This window comes from Malaya genurostris, chromosome 3, assembly GCF_030247185.1.
Source record: "Malaya genurostris strain Urasoe2022 chromosome 3, Malgen_1.1, whole genome shotgun sequence".
In the NCBI taxonomy this organism is placed as follows: Eukaryota; Metazoa; Arthropoda; class Insecta; order Diptera; family Culicidae; genus Malaya; species Malaya genurostris.
In genome coordinates this window covers 165,832,623-165,854,386 of record NC_080572.1, presented here as the reverse complement: position 1 = coordinate 165,854,386, position 21,764 = coordinate 165,832,623, and the positions used below count along the sequence as shown (strand labels likewise).

General features: G+C 35.0%; 1 protein-coding gene across 6 annotated transcripts in view; it reads right to left on the bottom strand.

Moving 5' to 3' along the window:
- LOC131439583 (semaphorin-1A) overlaps positions 1-16,130 on the bottom strand; it is a 125,517-nt gene extending 109,387 nt beyond the window's left edge. For all 6 annotated transcript variants that reach the window (XR_009231147.1, XM_058610770.1, XM_058610772.1 and 3 more), the window contains exon 1: positions 15,293-16,130. The gene's annotated coding sequence lies outside the window, so the exon portion shown is untranslated. The remainder of the gene's footprint in view (positions 1-15,292) is intronic.
- Positions 16,131-21,764: the final 5,634 nt, after the last annotated feature.

The window sequence follows — 21,764 nt, the reverse complement described above, 5'->3', positions numbered from 1 at the left end:
AGCCGTATTATTGATACGCAGTTTTAGGGTAGAGTAATTATAAAAATCGAACGAAAAGATTTCATATTGGCTAACTATCGAATAACTATAACAAACACCCCTTATAAGAATTAAAACGCTAAGGCAAGCATCAATCGCGTACGAATGACTCATGAATACACTGGAAAAAATAACAAAGAAAACAATAGGTTTGTTTCTAATTTTAACATTAAAAAACCTGTTTTAATCCACCTAGTGGTGTGATAATGCCTTTCTCTTTTTCATAACAATCTCATGAAAATATATTTAATACTTTTATTATATAATTTCAGATACTAATTTTGACACCAATTGATTCAGATTGATTCAAGTAGTTCACAAAAGCATGCTTCAGTGTTTATGTCACACAGTAAGCATCATTTTTCCAAACTAGTGCTTGACATTTGCGTTGCCTATTTGTATGAGAACAGTGATGCTAATCTAAAAAAAGATCGAAAATTGTCAAACTTTTACCACCGGGCAGCACCCCTTACGCATGTCCGATTTAGCTCAAATTTTGCATGAAGGCTTTTTTCGAGGTGCTTAAACTTTTGAGCACTGGAGCTCAACGAAAATAGAGGTGATCCCAAAATTTCAATATATATATATATATATATATATATATATATATATATATATATATATATATATATATATATATATATATATATATATATATATATATATATATATATATATATAAGAGCGGTAAAAATCAACGTGTTTTGTCGGTTACGCCACATATACCATCATATATCTGGAACCAAAAGTCACAACCATTTGATTTTCGAACTTGATCAATGGCCCGACAGTAGCTTTCAAACGAGCCCAAGTTTGTCAAAATCGGTTCAGCCATCTCCGAGAAAATTGCGCGTAAAAATACAACGCTTTTTGTCGGTTACGTCACTTATACAATCATATCTCCGGAGCCAATAGTCACAGCCATTTGATCTTCGAACTTGATCAATGTCCCGACAGTAGCTTTCAAACGAGCCCAAGTTTGTTAAAATCGGTTCAGGCATCTCTGAGAAAATTGAGCGCGTTAAAATAGAACGCTTTTTGTCGGTTACGTCACTTATACAATCATATCTCCGGAACCAAAAGTCACAGCCATTTGATCTTCGAACTTGATCAATGGCCCGACAGTAGCTTTCAAACGAGCCCAAGTTTGTTAAAATCGGTTTAGGCATCTCTGAGAAAATTGAGCGCGTTAAAATAGAACGCTTTTTGTCGGTTACGTCACTTATACAATCATATCTCCGGAACCAAAAGTCACAGCCATTTGATCTTCGAACTTGATCAATGGCCCGACAGTAGCTTTCAAACGAGCCCAAGTTTGTTGAAATCGATTCAGCCATCTCTGAGAAACACACACAAAGACATTTTCCGATCTCGTCGAACTGAGTCGAAAATCTAATAACCTACAAACAATGAAAATTTGCATATTGAAAGCTGTGTATGAAAAGAGCGTCTCACTGGTAGCGCGCATCTCTGGATTCAACCCAAGTCAACATAGAAACAGGCTCAATATTTAATTCTGAGTATGTAAGTCCTACAGTTAGAAAAATATTCCACACTCAGACAAAAATAAATGTAGGAAATAAATGTGAATGTGTATAGTACTATATGAACTCAATGGTGCTAAAATATTATTCTAATGAAATCATTCAAGTAACAAATTAGTTAAGAAATTATGTTTTAATGACTTTTGATGCATCACAAATTATGATTTTTACTACTCATTTTGCCTGAGTGTAGATTCGATATCTGTTTGAGTTGGGATATCTACATGGAACCGGAGAACTACTTTTGAGTATTGTGCTCGAAAAAAAATATTTTTGGATACCATCAAAATCTAAGAACAAAGACCCAAAGATATTATTTCCTTCGAAAATCCATTAAAATACGTGTCCCCGACGGTGACATTTATTAAATCACGTTATACAGGATGCGCCTTCTGGATGTATTCTATTTCAACATTAAACAGCCGATTTTGACAGATAAACACAATTCATTCAGTGCCATTTCAGCTATGATTCGATACACAAAAGACCAAAAAAAAAACACGCTTAGATCGTAACGTATCGAAAACGACAGTTCGATTGTGAAAGCAAACCGAAGAACATTGACGAACTCAAACCTAGTATACGAACTGAAATAGCTGCGATGAAACCGTAAATGATGGCCATTGTAATGCAAAGCTCCCGCAAAAGAGCTGCATTTTGTGTATCTAACATTGTTTTCTAAACTTAGTTCAAAATAAAATACATAGAATATCCTTTTAAAAAACTTGTTTATATATAAACATCCTGCTTGTACTCCCTATAGTTAAAATCGCAGCGAAGATATTCACACTTATTCTGAATAACGACGTATAGATTTTTCGATCGTATTCCCCGCTATGACTATTTACATCATTTTCCTAAATATTATTCGATATATTCCACATTTGCGACTGAAACTGCGAGTCTACAAAGAACATGTGATGATGTGAGCTAAGTTTCTCGATTGTGTAGTAAGGATTGGAAATAACTCAGCTTACTGGCAATTGACAGAAAACGGATTCGTGTACTGCTTGAGCTCAAGTATTCTAATAATTTTTGGGAAACAGTTACTTTTTCGCTTTCAATTATAAAATAAAACAAACTATTTGTTCCAATGTCTGAATAAAAACTACACTATATTCTTTTTCTCCATTATAAATAGAGATATAATAAAATAATAAAAAATAATTTAAAAAATTAAAGGATTGTTAAATCAAAGAAATTGAAACGAAGACAATGCAATGTCACAATCATTCGCAACACTCACTTTAGAACAGCTCTTTGACATCATATACGAACATATGACACGAAATCATCAGCTGAATTTTGTTCGATCCCTCGAATGAGTAATACGAATTATATTATAAAATCAGACACAAACAATGCAATTGTCGTATCACAATTTATCAACATGACATAACTTCGACTCATTTTCATTTTTTTTTTCAAACCACCGTCTTGCATTTCTACTTAACAATAAAAATCACCAGAATACATAGTTAACATGCAAGCCCGTTCATCAACGACTTCTGACATTACGGAGATGTGATGATGTGACCAATAAAAATGCCATAGAACCTAATCGACCAACCAGCTCTTGCAAATCACAACCTGGGTAAATGCATTACGCATTCGGAATAAAACCGTTTTCATTACTTAATCGTTCGAGTAATTAGTAAACAATGCAACATAAAAGGGTGCGCTAGCTCACAATAGTACGTGAAAGACAAACGTCGAGACGATGCTACACCGTGTTTGATGGCTGAATGTGGTCAAAGGGCTTAATTGCTCTGACAGTTTCGTTTGATCATTCACATTATTGTTTGGGCAGACTCAAATCTTGAAAAGAGGAACTGTACCTTCATCACAACACTGTGTTCATAAATATTTACAGCTTTAATTAATAAGGCATTTTAATGGGCATTGTGATAAAGGAATCGAACCTGTTACTTTGTGTTGACGAAAGCAGCTCTAGCGCACTTCAGCACCACGGGAAATCCGATCAAACAGTGTTCCATACATAGCTGGTATTGGCTAATTAAACGTTTATTTATTTTTTCATCGCGTCTGTTCTGTTTGATACCATTCGTACCGACAAGCGACTAGAATGTCCCATTACCATACAAAGGGAATGTTCTTGAACAGTAAAACATATTCTTATAAGCACACTGGATTGTAAAGATACGGGGGTAATAAAAAGTTGAGGTTTCTTAGATGTAACTTCATACGTTAATACAGTTTCAATTTTTTTTGAAAAATTAAGAAAGTGTTGGTCTGTTATTTCACGATGTCGCTTTACACCACTTGTGGTGTAATCAATGAATATTAAAAAGATACATTTGGATTATTTACTGCTTCATCTTATCAACTATTGCTAATGCACAGAGATACTTTATAAACCCAACGAAAAAATCATGTAAATTCACATACCAGTAGATAGCACATAAAAGGGGCTTCTCAATTCACTTACATTTGCAACTCAAAACATGTTTAAATGATTCATTCCTTCAACTGCAAAACTAGTTGAGATTAAATTTGGCACAAAATTTAATTTTACAAATTAACAGATGTAATATTCTGCTTTTACACAAGAAAATGCGACATACTTAGATTTATGTCACGAGTAGGTTTAGTTTTTTCTTCGAGTTGTGAGCTGAAATTAAGGAAGTTTGATTGGTACAAAATATAATTAGACTTTTGAACAATCATGTCATCGCTATTCGAGAGTAGAATAAAACGTTAAATGTTTTCAAAGCGAAGCAAAACATGATTATTCAAATCTTAGGAAGAGAAAGGTTTACCCAAACGAGAAGCAAGCACCCAGCGGGACGCTCAACTCGAAATCTACACTTGTGCTGGTATGCCAAGAACCGGTTACGCGGATTAAGTTGAATAAAGATACACACACTACTCACGCCTTGCAAAGCCATTTATTGAGGAGTCCGAGCTACCAACATCAACCGAATAATTAACCAGAGATCATGGCAGATTCAGTGCAAAAGCCACTTTTGGGACAAACCTGGCCTAAAGCAAAGTATCAAACAGAGGATCCGATAAAGAAAACAAAAAAAAGTCCTTTTGTAGTTTAATCACTAAGCCAAGTCCGTTAAGCTCAGGTACTATCAACCGTGCCAATAAAAACTCGCAAGAGATGCTGCCACTGATTATACCAAATGTTGATAATGGCGACGTTAGCTCCAGGGTCAAATCACGCCAGTGGATTTCCAATATTATTTTTTCTTGTTTAGCGAAGAAGCGCATTTTCACATTTGATTTTGTGTGGCTTTTATAGGATCACGAAAGCAGTTTTAAATATTCATAAACTGAAGAACAAGATTCCCATCAACGTTGCTGATGATGACGGGGAAGCAATGGAAAAGAAAAGCTTTTATCTTGCGACTTACATCTGAGAAACTTTTAGGCTTTTAAGCCTAGTTCGTTGCTCCACTTAATCGAACTGGTCATAAAAAAATGTTAATCTCAGTTTTACGACGGCTGCGATTTGGACGTTTAAGGGTGTGTGTGCGACACTCCCAGGCTTTAGATACACTGGATGGACTGTGAATCTAGAGCAAAATTGCCAGAGACATTGGCACCAAGATGTCAGAGCTGGCCTGAGCGCGCCAAGTTTTCTTTGGTTGTGAGCTCAATGCAAAATAGGCTTAGGTATGTACCTACGTAAAATACATATTCCAGTTCCTTTAACAAGCAGTGCGGTCGAGACAGCAACATGCAATGATGACGTAAGCTCACGTATACCAGTTTCGCCTTGTTGCAACCAAGGCGGTTTTAATCTTTGGCATTCGCGTTGATATGGAAAGATACCTGTTTACACTGAACCTCTCGCTTGTTTCACTTCCAAGCCGGTGTTTTCTTGCTCAGTACACTTACAGTCAAGTGCACAAAAAGACGAAGAAGTATGAACGCCCAAAGTAAATATTTCGTAATTATCGTAATTGTTCATTTTCTAATTGAAAACATCAACAAATCATGTTTATTATAGCTGCATAATTCCTTTTAGTAGCCACCCGGAAATGAAGATGCTGCAATCATCTTTTCAGTTTTTTTTTCGACACATATATCTACATGCTTTATTTGCATATCTATATACAACTTAGCTATCTCCTTTGGGTCAGAGATAAGACACGACCGGTCGAAACAAAACTCATCAGTCAAAGTTTTCATTAGGGCCTTTGTGTTAATCAAAAGCACTTAACTTTGTGAGAAACTCTCAGATATCTGTCACAATGGGACAGATGTACTCTCACACCATGCTACCCAATTTCTCAGCTCATCGTATTATGCCTCACGTTCAACTTGGTAAACTAAAAGAAGCACGTCTGTTCCGTCCACTAGAGCAAATGGAAAAGAGAGAAAAACCATTTATCTTATTTTTTCTTTTCAGCCTTCTTCACTATCGGTGAGGGTACCTGTGGCTGTTATTAAAATTCTACTCTTCCGCAAGACATAAATAAACAAACAAAAAGTCTACGAGAAATGCATACATCTTCTTCGGAATCATCACTGTCGACCGGCAAAGTCTGTCAGCAAGCTAAGTGGGTGGATTTCAACGTAGACTGGCCTCAGCTAAAGATTTGACGAAAAAAAAATTGAAACAAATTAAGAATACCATATGCAACAGGTAGGTAGGTAAGGTAACGAGCTTTATAAACCGGGACACTGTTTTGATCATCGGAAATTTTTATCTAGCAATGTTATATTGATCACGCCGATGTGAGCTCTTACAGTTAGATGTCGCCGATCAGAAAATAACAAATGTGAGATCCGGTTATCTGTGGAGCTACCTCCGTCAACTGTTATGCTCGGTCTGTGATTTTATTCTAAGCCTTAACGTGTTGCTTAACGCTGATAATTTATTCCAATACTCTATTTGCCAGTTCGAACACGTAACTAGCTGGTACCGCTGAAATGGTCACACTTTGCATAATTATCAGAGAACCTTGTTTTTATGCGGCAGCGATTGACGACGTTTAGGAATCGGTTCCAACAAAATCGAAAACTGGACTTGTCAATTTTGTATCATATTTATTATACCGATTGTATGTCAAGTATAATTAGGAAAACATTGTAAAAAGCTTGCCCGGTTTGTTTGACCTTTGTTTAAACACGCTATCAGTAGGAATTACTTTTTGTGATTTTTTCGATAAGGTTGACTTACTGTACATGACTCACCGAATATCGATCACATCAGTCAACTCATTTCCGACTAAGGATACAAATGAGTATAGCGTCAAACAAAGTTACACGTAATTACTAAGGTATGCGAATGTGAGCAGCATTTAATGTGATGCTGGATATTACAGAGGAACTAAAACTTCCCGAGAACTCAGCGCTCGGTTTAAGTGTGTTAAATAAAACCTTTGCAATCTGGAAAGATCTGTCGCAATGACGTTACCTTTAATGCAAATTGAGATAGTGAGGAATCGTTATGCTTGTCAGAATGCGATCGATACAAGGCAATAAAATGACATTCTTGGGTAGTTTTGTAGGAATCTTTTACTATTAGGGTTTTATTTGGTTGGGTGACATAGCAGCCTTACGTTCTAAGAATCTGCCATCCGAATGTTCGTTTGTGGCAGTGAAATGAAATCTTTTCAACAAAAATGATTTGTCTACCAAAACTGTGCCTAATTTCATTCAACTAAGCAAGCATCATACTATTTCACATCCATTGCTCGAATTGGTATCAAAGTCTCTGTTCCGGTCGATGTTGGAATCGGCAAAATGAACAAAGAAGTACGGTTGCCATATTTAAAATAGCATCCATGCTGTTCAAGAAGTAGCATCTTGTTACGCAAGTTGCGCTCTTGAGAATTCGAGAGTCAGTTCGACAATAAATACTTGATCATCGTTCACTTCTGACGAAATTTAGCGATGAACCATTATCAACCTGCATCTGTTTTGAGGAACCGAACTTTTTCTCTCGATTGGACGTTCAAAAGCCAGAACAGAGATCTATCATTAGACGAATCTACTACATAACTGTCACTAGGAGAGAGCAGAAAATATCGCGATGCTGAAACTCGTTGCTTTAGTTTACTTATTCAGTGTTCTGAACGGCAAAGAAAGAGAAATTATTCGAATGCACAAAAGCATGAAAACATCCAGTGTGATAAAATGCCACATGGTTCTCATTCAAATAGGGAATTAATTTTGTCTACAATTTTTCCTTTCCCTTTTTGAATCGTGTTCCCAACAGACGCGCACTGTCGCGATTTCCATTCGGATCCGAAAAACCTCAAAGATTTATTTTTACTCGTAAACATTTTTTCAACCCATTCTATTTTTCATTGCGACCACGTCTCATCTCGACTCGTTCATCAGTTTCTAAAAATTGCTGACGTGTGCGCGTCATGAGATTGTATAGTATAATTTAGGATAGCTTCGATGCTCCCTGCAAGACGCCACTCGAACGCTGTTTTACTAGATAGTAAAAACAGCAGACCTTGCAAACACTTGAGCTAGACGAAGTCGAGACATGTTGGTTGAATCGTGAAGAAAAATTGCAAACGGATGCGGCGAAAGTTCAACCAAAACGTTACCACGGAATTGTGGTGTCTTTTCCCGTAATGTCGTTTACTAATGTTGTTTTCCATTGAAAAACACCGGCTTCGTGGATTTTTGCTCTTGCGATCAGAAGTGCAATCTTCTGGCGATGTTTCATTGCCACTGCAGCTCGAGAGTGTCTCTACAATCCCCGACCCCGATGTTTTTCAATGAAAATCGACATGAGATTTCTCTGTACTGTCATACCATTTGCGAGAAAAAAAAGTGCTATCGAGCTGCAAAACAAACGACACGAGTAAGTATAATGAACCGTGCGTGGCGTTTATGTTTCACTGTTATTTTGGGATGCAGATTTTGTTTTTGCGCAGCAACCCAACTTAATCTTCCTAAGATCATGAGACAAATTTTATTGTGTGCATTAGGGTGGTACGAGCAACGCATCAAAATTTTGCTCGCTCGTCGCTAAAATCCGAACTAATCGCACACCGAAGTTAATGAACGTGACCAAATCAACTATCTTTTTTTTATTCTGTAAAAAGCATTCAAGCAAACAGATTGTGCTTTGTTATTACTGGCTCGTGAGGTAACGGCTGCTACCGAGACGAAGACAACTCTACCTAGAGGTAAAAAACCTGTTGGTGCCATTCGCAAAACGCTGACACAGAGGTGCTACGGCACATAAGTGCTGAGCCGCAGAGAAATCCACCAGATATCAGATATTGTACGGTGTTCAGTACCTGTTGTGTTGTTTCAGAAGAGACAACACATATCGCGTGGTGCTACACAAGAAGCATCCCAGCATTAATCGCCACCAAGAGCTATACCTACGGCCAGATACAGGCAGCACACAAATCAAGTTCAACGAAGACGGCAGAGCAACGGAGATTGCAGAAAGCGATTACCAGGTAGATCAGTGTTTTTTTTTTATTTCAAATCTACGCATTTTATATTATTTAGTTGAGACCAATTTAAGCATATTTATGTAATGGAAAAATCCATCTTTGCCTCCAAGCGAAAATTTTACAACAGTTCCTAATTCGCATATAACGTAGTGGTGCAATGAAACTTCTGCGAGTCCATGGATAATCTATTTTCGGCCGTTCTATTTGAAGCCATTAAATTTATTTCAGATTTCTAGAGCGTGATCGTGCATTATTTTTGGATTTTTTGACTATAACCAATGTTTCAAAAGCTTTTTTGTTTTTGAATAACCAAATGGTGAATAGCAGATTCCTTGTTCGTAGTCTAAAAATTGTGTTTTTGCAGAACGACTCCCAAAACAACGCGTTCTCTAAACAGTTTTGTGCTCATTGTGCCATTGAAACAAATTTAATATTTAAAACTAGCATATGTTTTTGCCTTTGTTGTCAGTTCAATGGATAGGGCGCTGGTCTTACAAGCAAATTGTCGTATGTTCGAGTCCCGATCTGGAAGAATTCTTAGTATCAGCAGGACGCATGATTCTGTACGCTATGAATCGGCTGCGAAGTTTGTTGAAATAGAAAGATCAAGATCCACAAAAGGAATAAAATGCCAAGACTTTTATATATTTTTGCTATGAACCGCGGAATAATTTATAATTTTTTTCACAAATTCTCCTTTTACAAATTGTCTGATTTAAAACAAAATATCTGGATGGAGACAGGAAAAGAAACAGGTGAAGAGGTATTTTTGAGGACATTTATTAAAAATCATGATTTGCGATGTCCACTGTATCTCAGCGCAGACTAATCAGAAGTGAACAAATCAAAGCAGCAAAGTTAGAGTAGAAGTTTTTCTAGACCCCAAAGTTTCAGTTTGATTTATTTTTAATTTTTAAAATTTTGAATGGTTGTTCAAAGTGAAATTCGTAGATCGTAGATTTTTCACAAAAAAATCCGCCATTTTGTAGCTGTACAATCTCCCCAAAGTAACAAACAACGAAAAGGAAAACGTTGGGGCTGGTTTTTTATATGTAGAAAGTGTGTGCAAAATTTGAACAAAATTGGTGCAGTAGTTTGTTAATGACGATGGACGCGGATTTTCAATGCCAGCTTTCGAGAAAAACGCGTTCAATGTTTTTTTGTCTATAAAATCAATGGAAACGATTTACTACTCAAGGGAGCCCGTAGGGTCTAATATTTTCGAAAAAATATATTTTTTCTTTTATAATTTGTTCTAATGAAACATTTCAAGAATGTTTTGTCAAGTTTTTAAGTCAATCAAAGCAGAAGTCTTGGGTCTATGCGCCGAGTTCTTATTTCTTCGCAGTATGATATAACAGAAGATAAAGGCTCATAACTTGCTGAGTTTTGTTCCGATAAGCTTGTAATTTTCACAGAATATTCTTGAAATGTTTTACTATAAGAAAATACAAAGAAAAAAATAAATGATTTTTCAAGTGTTAGATCCTACCCGCCCCTTAAGGGTGTCAATTATCTATTAGTCAGCAACTAAAAAAATAATTTTCATTTAATAAATGAACTTTACTCAGAATCAAGTAAACCACGTTACGCCATTATCACTTGATTAAGAAAATTGGAGTTATGTATTTCGAATGAAATACACTCTGGAATTAGTCCATTTTCCAACCATATTAAGTTTTCTTAGTATAAAATTTATTGCTCAGGATTTGGATTTTTTATCATAAAACCATGAATAATTGTCATGACCTCACAAAAGTTTTAAATGGTTTATTCCAAGAATTTTTAATCATTACAACGGTAACGGGTTTCTATCCGTGAAGGAGTGACCTATCGATCAAAACAACAGGTTTATTATGTTTTAAAACTCGCCAAACTGTTTCATGTAAGTGAATTTCATAGACACAAGAATGGATTTCTAAATGCTCATCGATCATCGATTGCGTTCACAAACACATTCAAACCATTCCAAAATCAATCCATACGATTTTAAGTAAACAAAGATCTTATCAACCAACAGGTTGCGGATTGTTATACAGAACCCTATTCGCGTGAAGACTGATAAACTACGCCAGTTGGAATAGGATAGAATGAAGCAAGCAGAACCCGTTGTACGACTCTGGTGTGGTCGTCGGGTTTAGCGGTGGAAGTGGGGCGGAATGCGACGAAAACCGGTCGTTTGCCCTCTGATTGTTTGTTGATTCTTCTGCCGTATCTTGCACTCTTTCGCGCGGTCATATTTTATTGAAAGAACAGGATTGGACAGATTTATTTTCATGTCGTCAACACCAGAATATCCTCCCTCAGAGCCCAGAGAGCTTGAATATTGATTACCGTTCGTTCACTTAATGTTTCCAAGATGCAGAAGGAATCGACTGTAGTAAATTTATCAGTGAAAAGCGAAACAGTAGTTCAAAATACAAACCGCTGAGAGTTATAAATTAAAAATAAATACAAATAAGGCTACATTAGTTTCATAAAAGATACATTTGAACGGTCAAGTAGGCTGTATTTCTGCAAATCATTTCATTTGATGGGTCGTATCTGTGCAAACCCAGTGATCAAGATGGGCGCGAGCGCTCTCCGGTAGCGGCAGTAGAGTTCAACGCCTATTCTGATAGTTCTATAGATTTGCCCACTCTTTTGTGGTGTCTACACATATAAACGTTATGCTGGCGAGAAAGCACCAGTTGGTGGAGTAGTCTTATAATGACTGGCGTGAAGCAGGATGATGGTGGGCCGTGCTATGAAAAGAAGAATCGAAGGCCCAACTCTTTTTTCACTTGATCGTTCCCCGTTTCCTCGTTATAGTAATTATCTCTTACATTAAATCAGAGAACATGATTATTATAAAATAAAAAAACGATATAAATTATTATAAAAGCGTAGCCTGGATGGATCCAAATAGCTTGTCCCGTACAAAGAAATCAGACCAGATCAATCGAGGCGGCTTCCACCAGAGCCAAAATAGATTCCGTGAATGTTATTGGAATAGTTGACGGGATATTCCATTTGAACGCGTTTTCCTAGCGCGGAGAAATGAAAGTGGATAAAGCCCGTAGGCTTTAGATTTGGAACTAAGAGATGTTTCGTTCGGTAGCCATCCGGTGTGCTGATGGTAGCACCGGAATGGTCTTTGGGATGGATGAGCCTATTAAAAGCGGGGCTGTCACATATACACCGTTCATGTGAAAGTTCCTTTGCAGGACTGAAAAGCCCGAAGCGAGCGAGAAAGAAAGAGCGGGGTAACAGCACAAGCATGTTTTCTAGTTTCTCTTTTTTCTCTATCGTTGAACCACGCTTTAATCGATGTTCTTGAATCGTATTAAAACTTATACTGTCGTTGTTAACGTCAACTGCTGCTCCATTGTATGTTATGTTGTTAATATATGAATAAATAGTAGCTTGCACGGCACAGAATTCAAGTTTTCAAACTGTCTCCTCCTCGATGTAGATTTCTACGTCCCATTATATTCATGTTTCAATTTATACACCGACCGATGCCGAAGTATGTTGTAATCTCGGAAATGCCGGCAGGCAAGATTTCTTTATCTAGACGATGACAACTCGACAGGGTTGCCGCAAATAAAAACAAAGAAGGCCAGCGCATGGAGCAATGAACTGAGCATAGATTGTTTCGTTCGTATAACTTGGTACCGCCATTTTCCCGATACAGGCATCATATCTACCGTATAGTTTTTCGATTACCATTACTCTGTTTTACGAAAGATATTTGCCTTAATTTAAAACTTCGTACCGATATTCACACTACCATAGTGGAACCAAGTAGGAGTTTTGAATGATTCGTTCAGTTTAAGGCCCTATAATAATCGGGGCTTTCAATAAAATTTAAAATTTTAATCGGAACTTATTTCATTCACATGAACAAATAAAGTTAATATTTTCCTTTTAATTTTTGTTGAACGTATCGGTCATCTTTGTGTCTACTCCTTGAACGCTAGACGTGCGTCGAACGAATTTTCAAACTATCGTTTATTGATTCAATGAGCAGACACGCTCATTTAAACGAATCTATATCTCGACTAACAGCGAAGACTGGACCATTTTGCATCAGAAAAAATCGGGCAATGATTATCTAAAATGCTGTTGTTGCTTGCATGTCGAACGCACGCTTCATTCACGAATCTCTTAGTCTTGGTGGTTTATAGTCAGGCGGACGCCACAGACACAAGACTGGAGGATTTACAATCTAAATATTCACCATTCGCCAAACGTAAGTCGGATATCTCACCCAACTTTCCCGGTATTAGGCGAAAACCCACGCGCGCTAAAAGTAAACAATTCCCGCCATACCAGCAGCACTCGGCAAGTGGCCTATTTCTTCTATCAGAGCAAGGGAGAAAGGTTCTCATATTACCCCAGCCCGTCTAGGAGGTTTTATAAATATAAACATGCAAGATTTACTTTGTGGAAAGTTTGTATGTTCATGCATGCGCATTTCTTTATTTTGGTTCGCTTGTTATTTTCTTTCTCGGCGACTGGTGGACTCACGTCGAGACGAAAACTCTGAGCCATTTGTAAAATTTTGCACTTTCAGACGCGCACGTTGCGACGATCATAACAAAAACATTTTTTCCGCCGACACGGCTCCCAGCAACGTCATTTAGAAGAACAATCGACCACGGCTTAGTGTTTTTCAATTGTAACATGAATGTGATGTGCTCCATTTAGTTTTAGTAGTTCCATAACTTTTAAGGTACATTCATTAAAATATTATATATATATATATATATATATATATATATATATACATATATATATATATATATATATATATATATATATATATATATATATATATATATATATATATATATATATATATCCACACTGAAGTCTTTTTTTATGCGAATTTACGTACCGCATAAAAAATACCGCATAACTCTGAAAATTCGCATAAAAAAAACCGCATAACTCTGAAAATTCGCATAAAAAAAAACCGCATAACTCTGAAACTTCGCATAAAAAAAGACCTCAGTATATATATATATATATATATATATATATATATATATATATATATATATATATATATATATATATATATATATATATATATATATATATATATATATATATATATATATATATATATATATATATATATATATATATATACTCTTCTTGCTACAAATACTGTTGAGTGAATTATCTTCATTCATTGAACAGATTACACTGGCATTCTGCGCATAATTGTCCCATATTCTATGAGATTTGCTATACTTATATTTGGAACGTATATAGTACTATAGTATTCTTGAATTGACTGAACATCATTCAAGACGCGCATCTGGTGTTTTAAACTGAGACAGTTAAATTGATATAAAAGTAATAACTCGCTTTGCAAACCGTACAGGACTGTTTTAATATATGTCCGAAATGGATAGTTCGTTTGATAGAAAACGACTTCACACATTTGAATTACCAACATTTGCGAAGTATTTCATTTCGTTAAACGTTGTGAAAATGTGCGTTGAAAAATATTCATCATTTTTATCTTTCTTTGAGAAAATACAACAGCAAATTCTTTCGAAGTTTTTCATGCAGAATTTTTTTCAGCAAAAATTCAACTCATTGATGTTAGTGCTATTTGATAAAGGCAGGATTGAATGGTTTCAATTAGTGTTAATGTAAGGTGATTAACGCTAGCTGCCCGTTTGGAAGAAATATTTGCTGTCAGTTTCATTCCAAACAAACAAATGACTTGTCAAATCCACTAATTTTTTGAATTGTAGTTAGCATTACGGATAAAATGCCAACACTGTCTTTATATCCATTCTTGTTGCAATCCTAAACGCTTAAAAAATTTAAATAACAATCTCGTTTAAAAACAACTAGAAATGTTTTACCAATAGCCATCTCATCCGTACAACGTTACTTTTTTTACTTTTAGCTAAGACCATGGTTTGGTCAATCTTGCCACAACGTTACATTGTAGATCCCTCAACATCCAATCAACGATTTGTTAAAAATCGAACACAATATCTTCGCTTCGGTTTTAAGAAAGAACAGTACTGGTAAATTATTATTTATTTCAACAAATTGAAGCGAACATTTCAAAAGGACATAGAAGCAAAGAGAGCAAGAGAACATAAGAGAGGCTCTCATTTCCAGTTAGACCCTTCTGTCGTGGGACTATCGTAATGTTCGTTAACTATTCTCGATGAACATTAGAAAAGATCACAAGTTGATTTTAGTATATGAGAAGAATCGAGCGCCGTTATCCTGCCGCTGCATACAAAATTTCAATCAGCAATAGCTCTAAACATTTAGACCTACCTGTTAATGAAAATTATCAGCTGGATTACATCCGAAAGATTCACCGAGAATTGGCACTGGCAATTACTATTATTATTATTATTACAAACAATAATATGATCAACGAAACATCCAAAACACTCGAGTTTATTGAACAAACTTCAACTTTTATAATTCATGGGCATATTTTCGTCGTTTTCTTTCAATAGAATATAAGCCACGTAATTATGGTTTAGTTCTTAAGGCACGAATAGGAGAAATCGCATAATAACCTCTTCCGCATTAGGTGAGGAAATTGATTTGTTATTTATATGAATAATTAGAAAGAATCTAAACATTCACTACTTCTTTCCGCCATTCAGTCAAAATGCGCATACTATTTCAACTTTCGACATTTTTTTTGTTTAACATGCGCATGTTTGAATCGATTTCATACTTTCATAGCATCTTCTTACGCTTAGTCGTACCAACACTAACTTCACCAATTTCGATGCCCTTTGATTTTTTTTCATTCTACGCTAACCATATCGTTTTCCATAATTTTATTTCTTCACAAGAACACAGTGTAGCCAGCATATGTGAGGGTTGTTTTCCTTCTCTTTTACGATATCCTTCGTTGTTTATTCCTTTCAGTTGCATTTACTAAACATTGAAGAATCACGAAAAATCACAATCACAACAGCGTTTTCTGCATTAAAAATCCACAACAAATCTTAAATAATGTGTTACTATTGGGAATTGTTTTAGTATGTCAACAACAATGCGACACTGTTATGGATAAACTGAAATGCTTTATCCAAACACCGACCGGCAGGAATATAAGATACAACCCACATAAAGCGCTAACTCGATACTGACTGACTCACACTCAGCAGCATAGCTGAGACTAGCCAAGCAAAGCATCTCGGTTTATTCTCTCTTCGAACAATTGAGTTCGTTTGACTGCAGTTCATGACAGCGAGAAGAGAGAAAGAGCATAGAATGTAAATATTTTTATGTTGTTTTCGTGTCCACACGATCTTTTATACAAAGGCGAGAAAGATTCAACATATACATCTATCATTGCGTGTTGGTTGGCACGATATACTTTTTTGAGTAGAACAGGTTTTCGAATAGGTAGTAGTGATTTATGTTTATTTCTTAAATGTATGCGTGATGTAAACAAAAACCGGTTTTCTTGATCGTTATTTTTTATGCTTGAATTCGCTTCGTTGCAGTGCAGAACGACATAGACCAAATTCATTCTAATACAAATCTGTTGTAATATGAAATAAGCGTGTCTAGCAATGTTTTTCATTTGTAAATGAAAATATTATATTGAATATAAATATTTCGAAACTTTGGGCATAAAATAATAAATTAAAGAGAAAAAATACACGGAGATATTCAACGAAATCCCACTTGTACGCGGCAGGTAGATTTCCCCCCAGACTGCTGGCTATGTCTGCCAGCCATTTTTGCCGGAATTCTGCCAGAATTCCGGCAAAAGTCTGGCAACAATGCAACAACCGTATCCGGCAGAGAATTTCGCCTAGCGGTTATTAACGGTTCTGTTTCTGTCGGATTCTTGCCATATAATATTGGCAGTACTGTTTTGAATCGGTTCTACATTTTAAGCGTCTTGGTTTTATTTTTTCAATAAAAGATACATATGAAAGGCAATAAGTTATTGCCCTTCATATATACTAATCATGGAAAATGTTATTGTCAATAACATTGCTTTCTCACTACCAAACATATCCATATTTCAATCTCATTTAGCTCGTCTCAAGATTCGTTTTTTTTACGTACATGCGGGATTGACGAATATCAAATGAAGTCGAATAAAAACAGAAAAAGGAGGGAAATAAACAAGACACGCACGGCGAGATAATTACGCAATTTCGCCTGGACAATTTTGACAGCAGCCGGAATGCAGCCAGCCTTCTGGTTTCCAGAATTCCTCACAAGCGGGAGCTAGAGCCCACATTATCAGATTCGAATCGGCGAAAAAATTTCATTCGGAATTCCATGTGGAATTCATGTGGAATTCCGAATAAATTCCACCTCCAGTGCAACAACCGATTTCGAATGAATTTCGCCTACAACCGGTTGATTCGGAAATCTGTCGGAATTGAATGAGAAGATACGGACTGCATTGTGAAATCGTTTTCTTTTTGTTCTTTCCCGTTTTGCCTTTCTCTAAAGAAAGGTATTAGAATTGCTGGAAAACCCGACTTTCGAACGGAGCATCGGAGACCCGTAGTGTTATATACCATTCGACTCAGTTCGACGAGATCGGAAAATGTGTGTGTGTGTGTGTGTGTGTGTGTGTATGTGTGTGTATGTGTATGTGTGTATGTGTATGTGCGTATGTGTGTGTGCGCACTTTTCGAAGCTATTTCAGCGCTCTTAATTTTCTCAGAGATGGCTGAACCGATTTTAACAAACTTTCAAAGATCAAATGGCTGTGAATTTTGGTTCCGGAGATATGATTGTATAGGTGACGTAACCGACAAAACGCGTTGTATTTTTACGCGCACAATTTTCACCGAGATGGCTAAACCGATTTTAACATACTTATGCTCGTTTGAAAGCTACTGTCGGGCCATTGACCAAGTTCAAAGATCAATTGGCTGTGACTTTTGGTTCCGGAGATATGATGGTATAAGTGACGTAACCAACAAAAAACGTTTTTTACCGCTCTAATATTATATATATATATATATATATATATATATATATATATATATATATATATATATATATATATATATATATATATATATATATATATATATATATATATATATATATATATTTTTTTTTTTGGATCCCGACGGTTAAGGATTGAAAATTTTCAATCTTGAAAAATTACCATAAGTACATGAAATTTCGTCGAGATTTAGTCCCAGAAAATCGATATTTTCAAAAAAAAAAAATGTTTCGAGATGACACTATATCTCGAGGTTTCATGCAATTCTAAGACTTTTGGCATCAATTTTTTTTTTCGATCTCGAAAATTTCATGTAGTTCATATATTGCATCAGCTCTTTTTTTTGAATTCCAGCATAAATTGTTGAAATTCGCTGCACTCTTACCAGCCGCTACCTAATTTTGTGTTGAAACATACCCTAAGTCAACTAAAGTGCATCTCCCCAATTTTGGGTAACGAGTGAAAACCTCAAAATTTAGGTATCTGTAAGTTTAGTACAAGTGTTATGCCATAACAAAGCACACTACCTATTTTTACTCATCAACTCAAAGTTTGAGAAAATAACGACCTAATTTTGGATAGCTTATAGAAGAGCTCGACAATCTGAATCGATCGAGCACTGAAAAATCGAGTAAGAACCCGATCAGATGGTAATAACAGAATTATATTAACTGGAGTAATGTATTTCAGAAATATTTTGAAACAAATTTAGAAATATTTTTGTATGGTAAGCTGTTAAAATAACAAAACTCATAACAAAAATGACCCTAGAGAGAACAAAATCGTTACAGATTTTGAAACGTTTGTATCACAATTATTACTGAATTTGATATAACTACAGTAGTCTAAAAGCAGGAATTTGGAAATTGTTGAATGATTTTTTTGTTTAATGAATAATTTGTTTAGTAATCTGGTTTCTTAGTTTAGTTTTTTGAAATTCGATATAAAGCAACGGAAGAACTCATTTTTTTCAATTAATGAACGTTATCATTGTGAAGCTTAGCATTTATCCGGGAGAAATCACCCATCACGATTATGTCTTACCTCTTCAGCGGTCGCTGTGGGAAAAGGCCGAGCGAACGACCTGCTCGTCAGTCATACTCTCCTACTCGCAAGCTCATAGTTTGTTTACGTACAGGTGTAACTATATGTATTAACCTTGGAGTCGTACTATCTGTTCAACGAGGGGCATAAGGTGGGTTACTCATAACATAGACGTATCCCACAATCATGAGTCTTGCAAATGAAAATAAAACATCATAAATGATTTTGTTATTATATTGTTATCATAAGTTTCAACTTTCAACCGTTTTCATTTGTTAAATATTTCAAAATAACACAAATTGTTATACATATCAACTATTGATATACTTGTGTTATGATTTAGTTATGTACATCTGTTCGGGAATTTATTACTCATTCCGTCATTTCGATAATGTGGGAGGAATGTATAAACTGAAACAAGGATCATGGTATTCGATATCATATTGAAGGGTTAAGTTGAAAAGAGTGTACCAATGAGTTTTAGCTGAAAATATATCATGTTTATCTAGAGAATGATTCCAGTTACTACTACCATGTCCATGTACATGGTAATTTTTAAAATTCCGTTGTACAATGGTTGTACATTTTACCATCAGTCTCTATTGTAGCTAAGGGTTGATATTACAATGCGCATAGTTGTATATAATATTTACAACTGGTTTAAACATACTGTCGAATTTTACCATAAGGTAGTAGAGGACATAGTATAAAATAGTTCATCAGTTGAAACTGAATCTAATTTCGATTCGATTCTAACTATTGCTGAGCACAATGCTTTGTTCGTAGTTAGAATCGATTCTCAAGAATTTTTCGCTTATTTTTTACTGAAACAATTGATTTCGGCATCACGTTTTTTATATATTTCCACGAATTAGAAAAAAATGTATATACCTGTTTCTTTTCATTTTAAAATATTGTCGAACGTTATTGTGGTTGGCACCGGCCTATGTTTCGATGTTCCTGTTATCATGTCGTTTTTTTGCAGTTAAGAGAAAAAAAACACGAAATTTGTGAAACAGTTTTGGTGTAGCTTGTTTAAAGTAATAAAACAGTCAGTTGATTTTTAAATTTGATTTCTGTTCATTTCAAGATAGAGTATGATTGTATTGAATCAATTTCTTCTTACTACATCAACAATTATATCTGTTTGTTTTAAACCAAATAATGATTTGTTTCAGCTGATTTTATTGTTTAAATAAATTAATCATTTATTGCATGTCAACAAAAGTTGAGTTGGTGTTTTTGGCAATGTATTCGTTTATTCAATCATGCACTAATTTACAATAGGAAAAAAATTGGTTCATTTTATCTATAATTTTATTTGTGTAAAGATACAACTAAGTTTATTGTTTGAATAAACCGTGTCAGTTTTATCACTTATGCACGCAGTTAAATTGAGCGTGTTTATAATAACAAAACAGTCAGTAGATTTTAAAATATGATTTCTGTTGATTTCCAGCTAGAATGTAATTGTTTTGAACCAATTTCTCCCTTCTACATAAACAATTTCTCATTCTGGTAAATGAAAAACTGGTTTGTTTCGGCATATTGTATCGTTGAAATAAATCAGTCTTTTATTACATGTCAACAAAAGTTGAGTTGAAGTTATTGGCAACATATTTGCCATACATTTCTATCAAGAAAAAAATTGGTTCATTTTATCTATGATCTTATTTGTGTAATGACAACTAAGTTTATTGTTTGAATTATCCGTATCAGTTTATTTTTCTTATAAACTAGAGAATTTTTCTCCCGTGGATAATCAAAAAAGTTTGCACGTGATTTATAAGGAAAATCTAAATGTTTCTTTCGTTTCTTTAGGGTCTGTTAACAGTTCAAGTGTATGTATGGATAATTCAAAATATTACTAAACTTGCATTACATTACATAACACTTTTTTTCAGAAAATATTCGATGCAGGAATTCTATCTTGACCAGATTAATCGAGCACCGAATCATTGATTGTGGTACGTGAAAAATTTTATAGTCCCACGGTAAAAGGGCCTAACTGTTATTGAAAGCAATTATCAATTTAAAAATGGATAAAAATCGAAATAAAATTTGTTTAAAGATTAGTTTAAACTTAATTTGAAAGAAATCTCTTTTTAAGAATAATGGCAAACAAAAATGTATGATTTTAACAATTTATTTTATGCATGAATCTTATCATTCATTTCAATTGCCAAGTCAATGCACTAAAAATATTACATTTATCTAAAGTAAATTCGTTTTAAGCTTATCTTGTAAGTTAAATTCACCATGAAATTGTTTATCAAGAAACTGACAGGAACGCGCAAATACAATATTTGTTGCTTTTAACACAATATTTATTGAAACAAACTAATTCACTGAGCAATATCAAATATCTTGTTTTGTAGCTTTAAGCAAACCAAATTTTTTTTATCGCTATTTCGATAAAATAAATCGTGGCGTGAAACCAAAATTTACTTACTAGCGGCCCTTACACGATCATTAAAAGTGTCATTACTAAAAAGTAATGACACTTTTAATGATCGTGTAAGGTCTACGAGTTCAGTAATAGCGGCCCTTACACGAGCATTAAAAATGTCATATTAAATGATGACTAACTAATAGCGGCCCTTACACGAGTCATTAAAAATGTCATTAGTAAAAAAAATATCATTTTAAAATGACATTTTTAATGCTCGTGTAAGGGCCGCTAATGATGTAATTCAAATTTGTTAGAAATTTCGTCATTAGTGCACCACTACACGTTCATTAAAATGATATTTT